General features: G+C 51.7%; 1 long non-coding RNA gene across 1 annotated transcript in view; it reads right to left on the reverse strand.

Annotated features, from left to right (window-relative positions):
• Positions 1–1175: 1175 nt before the first annotated feature.
• The window catches only part of LOC144490910 (uncharacterized), a 6104-nt gene continuing 746 nt past the window's right edge, over positions 1176–6533 (reverse strand). The window contains exon 3 of the long non-coding RNA XR_013497364.1: positions 1176–1322. This is a non-coding gene — a long non-coding RNA (uncharacterized LOC144490910). The remainder of the gene's footprint in view (positions 1323–6533) is intronic.

The raw sequence follows: 6533 nt of genomic DNA on the forward strand, positions 1-6533 counted from the left end.
ACACACACACACACACACACACAGGGACTGGTACACTCCCCCTCACACACACACACACACACACACACACACACACAGGGACGGTACACTCCCCCTCACACACACACACACAGGGACTGGTACACTCCCCCTCACACACACACACACACACACACACACACACACAGGGACGGTACACTCCCCCTCACACACACACACACACACACACACACGGACTGGTACACTCTCCCTCACACACACACACAGACACACACGGACTGGTACACTCTCCCTCACACACACACACACACACACACACACACACAGAGACTGGTACACTCCCCCTCACACACACACACACACACACACACACACAGACTGGTACACTCCCCCTCACACACACACACACACACACACACAGACTGGTACACTCCCCCTCACACACACACACACACACACACACACAGACTGGTACACTCCCCCTCACACACACACACACACACACACACACAGACTGGTACACTCCCCCTCACACACACACACACACACACACACACACACACACACACACACACACACAGACTGGTACACTCCCCCTCACACACACACACACACACAGACTGGTACACTCCCCCTCACACACACACACACACAGACTGGTACACTCCCCCTCACACACACACACACAGACTGGTACACTCCCCCTCACACACACACACACACACACACACGGACTGGTACACTCCCCCTCACACACACACACACACACACACACGGACTGGTACACTCCCCCTCACACACACACACACACAGACTGGTACACTCCCCCCCTCACACACACACACACACACACAGACTGGTACACTCCCCCTCACACACACACACACACAGACTGGTACACTCCCCCTCACACACACACACACACACAGACTGGTACACTCCCCCTCACACACACACACACACACACGGACTGGTACACTCCCCCTCACACACACACACACACAGACTGGTACACTCCCCCCCTCACACACACACACACACACACAGACTGGTACACTCCCCCTCACACACACACACACACACACAGACTGGTACACTCCCCCTCAGACACACACACACACACACACTCACTCTCTCCAAGATACAGGCTGTTGTCAGACACGCTCTCCCCAAGTCAAAAGCTGCCTTACGCCATCAGGAAGTTGGCCCCGGATTGGGAAGAGCAGTTGGCACCGTAGGGGTTGCTCCGGGTGGCGATTCCGGTGGTGCCCAGGCCGAGACCCAGCACATTGCAGGCGATGATCAGGAGGATAATGCAGCAGAGCACAATACCCACAACCCACCTGGAAGAGAGGACACAATGCACGGTGAGACAGAGCGCCTCGGGAATCAGAGCATTCCCGCCTCTGCGACACTCTCCTAAACCCCAGTCACTGCCTGCGAGAGGGGTAGGGGGCAAATGCAGCAGTAGGCCACCGCACAGCAAGATCCCACGCAGTGACAAACAGCCAGATCCACATTACCTTCTCCCCCCACCCCGAGCCATGTGTCAGGAGGGATAAATTGGATTTATATTTTCCAGTGCTTAGGGGAACGAGAGGGCATCTCACTGAGAGATACAGGATTCGCAAGGCCATAAGAAGTGGGAGTAGAATTAGGCCACTCGGCCCATCGAGTCTGCTCCGCCATTCAATCATGGCTGATATTTTTCTCATCCCCATTCTCCTGCCTTCTCCCCGTAACCCCTGATCCCCTTATTAATCAAGAACCTATCTATCTCTGTCTTAAATACACTCAATGACCCGGCCTCCTCTGTGGCAAAGAGTTCCACAGATTCACCAAACCCTCTGGCTGAAGAAATTCCTCCTCATCTCGGTTCTAAAGGGTCGTCCCTTTACTCTGAGGCTGTGCCCTTGGATCCGAGTCTCTCCGACTAATGGAAACAACCTCTCCATGTCCATTCTATCCAGGCCTCTCAGTATTCTGTAAGTTTCAATAAGATCCCCCCCTCATCCTTCTAAACTCCATCGAGTACAGACCCAGAGTCCTCAACCGTTCCTCATACGACAAGCTCTTCATTCCAGGGATCATTCTTGTGAACCTCCTCTGGACCCTTTCCAAGGCCGGCACATCCTTCCTTAGATACGGGGCCCAAAACTGCTCACAATGCTCCAAATGGAGTCTGACCAGAGCCTTATACAGCCTCAGAAGTACATCCCTGCTCTTGTATTCTAGCCCTCTCGACATGAATGCTAACATTGCATTTGCCTTCCTAACTGCCGACTGAACCTGCACGTTAACCTTAAGAGAATCTTGAACAAGGACTCCCAAGTCCCTTTGTGTTTCTGATTTCTGAAGCATTTTCCCATTTAGAAAATAGTCCGTGCCTCCATTCCTCCTTCCAAAGTGCATAACCTCACACTTTTCCACATTGTGTTCCATCTGCCACTTCTTTGCCCACTCTCCTAACCTGTCCAAGTCCTTCTGCAGCCCCCCTGCTTCCTCAATACTACCTGTCCCACTACATATCTTTGTATCATCTGCAAATTTAGCAACCATGTCCTCAGTTCCATCTTCCAGATCATTAATGTACATAGTGAGAAGGTGTGTGCTCAACACCTACCCCTGTGAAACACCACTTGTCATTGGCGGCACGGTGGCACAGTGGTTAGCACTGCTCCCTCACAGCGCCAGGGACCCGGGTTCGATTCCAGCCTCGGGTCACTGTCTGTGTGGAGTTTGCACATTCTCCCCGTGTCCACGTGGGTTTCCTCCGGGTGCTCCGGTTTCCTCCCACACTCCAAAGATGTGCGGGTTAGGGGGATTGGCCGTGCTAAATTGTCCCTTAGTGTCAGGGGGACTAGCCAGGGTAATTGCATGGGATTATGCGGATAGGTGCTTGGTGGGATTGAAGTCAGAGAATCATAGAATCCCTACAGTGTAGAAAGAGGCTATTTGGCCCATCGAGTCTGCACCGACCACAATCCCACCCAGGTCCTATCTCCGTAACCCAACCTATTTACCCTGCTAATCCCCCTAACCTGCACATCTTTAGACACTGAAGGGCAATTTAGCATGGCCAATCCATCTAACCTGCACATCTTTGGTCACTAAGGGGCAATTTAGCATGGCCAATCCATCTAACCTGCACATCTTTGGACACTAAAGGGCAATTTAGCATAGCCAATCCACCTAACCTGCACATCTTTGGACACTAAAGGGCAATTTAGCATAGCCAATCCACCTAACCTGCACATCTTTGGACACTAAAGGGCAATTTAGCATGGCCAATCCATCTAACCTACACATCGTTGGACTGTGAGAGGAAACTGGAGCACCCGGAGGAAACCCACGCAGACACGGGGAGAATGTGCAGACTTTACACAGACAGTGACCCAAGCCGGGAATCGAACCCGGGTCCCTGGTGCTGCGAGGCAGCAGTGCTAACCACTGTGCCAGCGTGACACCCAGTCATGCAGTCTTGATGGGCCGAATGGCCTCCTTCTGCACTGTAGGATTCTACGAATCTATAGTTACCATCCTGAAAACCCTTATCCCCCCACTCTCTGCCTTCTGTCTGCCAGCCAATCTTCTATCCATGCCAGTACCTTGCCTCTAACACCATTGGCTTTGGCCAAAGGCTTTCTGGGAATCTAAGGAAGAGTAGACACTGAGAGATTGTTTCCCCCTTGCTTTGGGCGGTGCAGGGGGGGCGGGGTCACAGTCTCAGGATAAGGGGGGAGGAGGGAGGAGGGGGGGTGATTATTTTGGACTGTAATGAGGAGAAATTTCTTCACTCAGAAGATGGAGAACCTTTGGAATTCCCGACTCCAGTGGGTGCGCCATCCTTGAGGACATCGAAGGTTGAAGCTTCAGGGAAGAGTGGTCTCTCAGGGAATTATGGGAGCGAGCGGGAAAATGGAGTGCAAGGCCAGGAGTTTAATTTAGACAAATGCGAGGTGATGCGTTTTGGTAGATTGAACCAGGGTAGGACTTACTCAGTTAATGGTCGGGCGTTGGGGAGAGTTACAGAACAAAGAGATCGAGGGGTACAGGTTCATAGCTCCTTGAAAGTGGAGTCACAGGTGGACAGAGTGGTGAAGAAGGCATTCGGCATGCTTGGTTTCATTGGTCAGAACATTGAATACAGGAGTTGGGACGTCTTGTTGAAGTTGTACAAGACATTGGTAAGAACAAAAGAACAAAGAACAATACAGCACAGGAACAGGCCCTTCGGCCCTCCAAGCCCGTGCCGCTCCCTGGTCCAAACTAGACCATTCTTTTGTATCCCTCCATTCCCACTCCATTCATATGGCTGTCTCGATAAGTCTTAAACGTTCCCAGTGTGTCCGCCTCCTCTTGGAGGCCTCTTGGAGGCCACACTTGGAATACTGTGTGCAATTCTGGTCACCCTATTATAGAAAGGATATTATTAAACTAGAAAGAGTGCAGAAAAGATTTAGTAGGATGCTACTGGGACTTGATGGATTGAGTTATAAGGAGAGGCCGGATAGACTGGGACTTTTTTCTCTGGAGCGTAGGAGGCTGAGGAGTGATCTTATAGAGGTCTATAAAATAATGAGGGGCACAGATCAGCTAGATAGTCAATATCTTTTCCCAAAGGTAGGGGAGTCGAAAACTGGAGGGCATAGGTTTGAGAGGGGAGAGATACAAAAGTGTCCAGAGGGGCAATTTTTTCACACAGAGGGTGGTGAGTGTCTGGAACAAGCTGCCAGAGGTAGTAGTAGAGGCGGGTACAATTGTGTCTTTTAAAAAGCATTTAGACAGTTACATGGGTAAGATGGGTATAGAGGGATATGGGCCAAATGTAGGCAATTGGGACTAGCTTAGTCGTTTAAAAAAAAAGGGCGGCATGGACAAGTTGGGCCGAAGGGCCTGTTTCCATGCTGTAAACCTCTATGACTCGATTAGCCAAGTTGAATGGCGTAACGGGCCCAAGAGGCTGATTGGCCTATTCCTGCCCCTATTTCTCGTGTTCTTGTCAAGTAACCCTCGGGTGGTGAGTGTGGGGAGGGGTGGGAGTGGGGGGTGGGGGAGAGCATTCGAGTCACGTCTTTGAGAGGAGGAGGCCCAAAGCTTCTAACAGGCCGAAAGCAGGCGTTGGAATGGTGGGGGGAGGGGGAAGGGCAATCTTCCCTCGGCACATGGCGAGGCTTGCCTCAGGATAGTGGGATAGGCCACGGGCAGGAGCTGTACATAGGTTGAGTACAAATGGTTAGAATCCCAGCATGCCTTTCCCTGAGGAACGGGGAGAAATCCCAGAGACACCCCCCCCCCTCCAACCCGTGTCTACTTGGCCCATTCCGTGGCCCACGGAACTTGCCAGATTACGTGGCGTGGGTGTTCGTTCCGACACAAGATGTGGGCGTCTCTGGCAGGGTCCGGCATTCGTCGTCCATCCCTAGTTGCCCCTCGAGAAGGTGGGGGCGGGGGGGGGGAGGTATAAGCCGATTCGTGAATCCGCTGTGGGAACGTAGGAGGAAGAGGCCATTCGGCCCATCCACCCTGCTCCGCCATTTCCACGATCGCAGCTAACAGCTGGGAGTGGGGATGAAGGGGTCCTTTTCAGGATGGCTAGTGGTGTTCTGCAGGGGTCAGTGCTGGGACCTCACCTCTATACCTCAATGATCCAGATGAAGGAACACAGAAACATAGAAACTAGAAGCAGGAGAAGGCCATTCGGCCCTTCGAGCCTGCTCTGACATTCATCACCATCATGACTGATCATCAAATTCAATATCCTGATCCCCCCCTTCCCCCCATATCGCTCGATCCCTTTAGCCCCAAGAGCGATATCAATCTTTGAACACTAAATAGTCCCTTAGTGTCCAAAGATGTGCAGGTTAGGTGGATTGGCCATGCTAAATTGCCCCTTAGTGTCCAAAGATGTGTAGGTTAGGTGGATTGGCCATGCTAAATTGCCCCTTAGTGTCTAAAGATGTGCGGGTTAGGTGGATTGGCCATGCTAAATGGTCCCTTAGTGTCCAAAGATGTGCAGGTTAGGTGGATTGGCCATACTAAATTGTCCCTTAGTGTCCAAAGATGTGCAGGTTAGGTGGATTGGCCATGCTAAATTGCCCCTTAGTGTCTAAAGATGTGCGGGTTAGGTGGATTGGCCATGCTAAATTGTCCCTTAGTGTCCAAAGATGTGCAGGTTAGGTGGATTGGCCATGCTAACTTGCTCCTTAGTGTCCAAAGATGTGCAGGTTAGGTGGATTGGCCATGCTAAATTGTCCCTCAGTATCCAAAGATGTGCAGGTTAGGTGGATTGGCCATGCTAAATTGTCCCTCAGTATCCAAAGATGTGCAGGTTAGGTGGATTGGCCATGATAAATTGCCTCTGAGTATCATGGAGATTAGCAGGGTAAATGCATGGGGTTGTGGGGATAGGATCTGGGTGGGATGGTTGTCGGTGCAGACCCGATGGGCTGAATGGCCTCCCTCTGCACTGCAGGGATTGTATTCTGAGGCCCAGGTTCTGATATCCAAGGGAATTGGTGAGGAGTTGGACGGCAGAGTAGGCCCGAGGGGTG

This window comes from Mustelus asterias, unplaced genomic scaffold (genome assembly GCF_964213995.1).
Source record: "Mustelus asterias unplaced genomic scaffold, sMusAst1.hap1.1 HAP1_SCAFFOLD_4017, whole genome shotgun sequence".
NCBI classification, from domain to species: domain Eukaryota; kingdom Metazoa; phylum Chordata; class Chondrichthyes; order Carcharhiniformes; family Triakidae; genus Mustelus; species Mustelus asterias.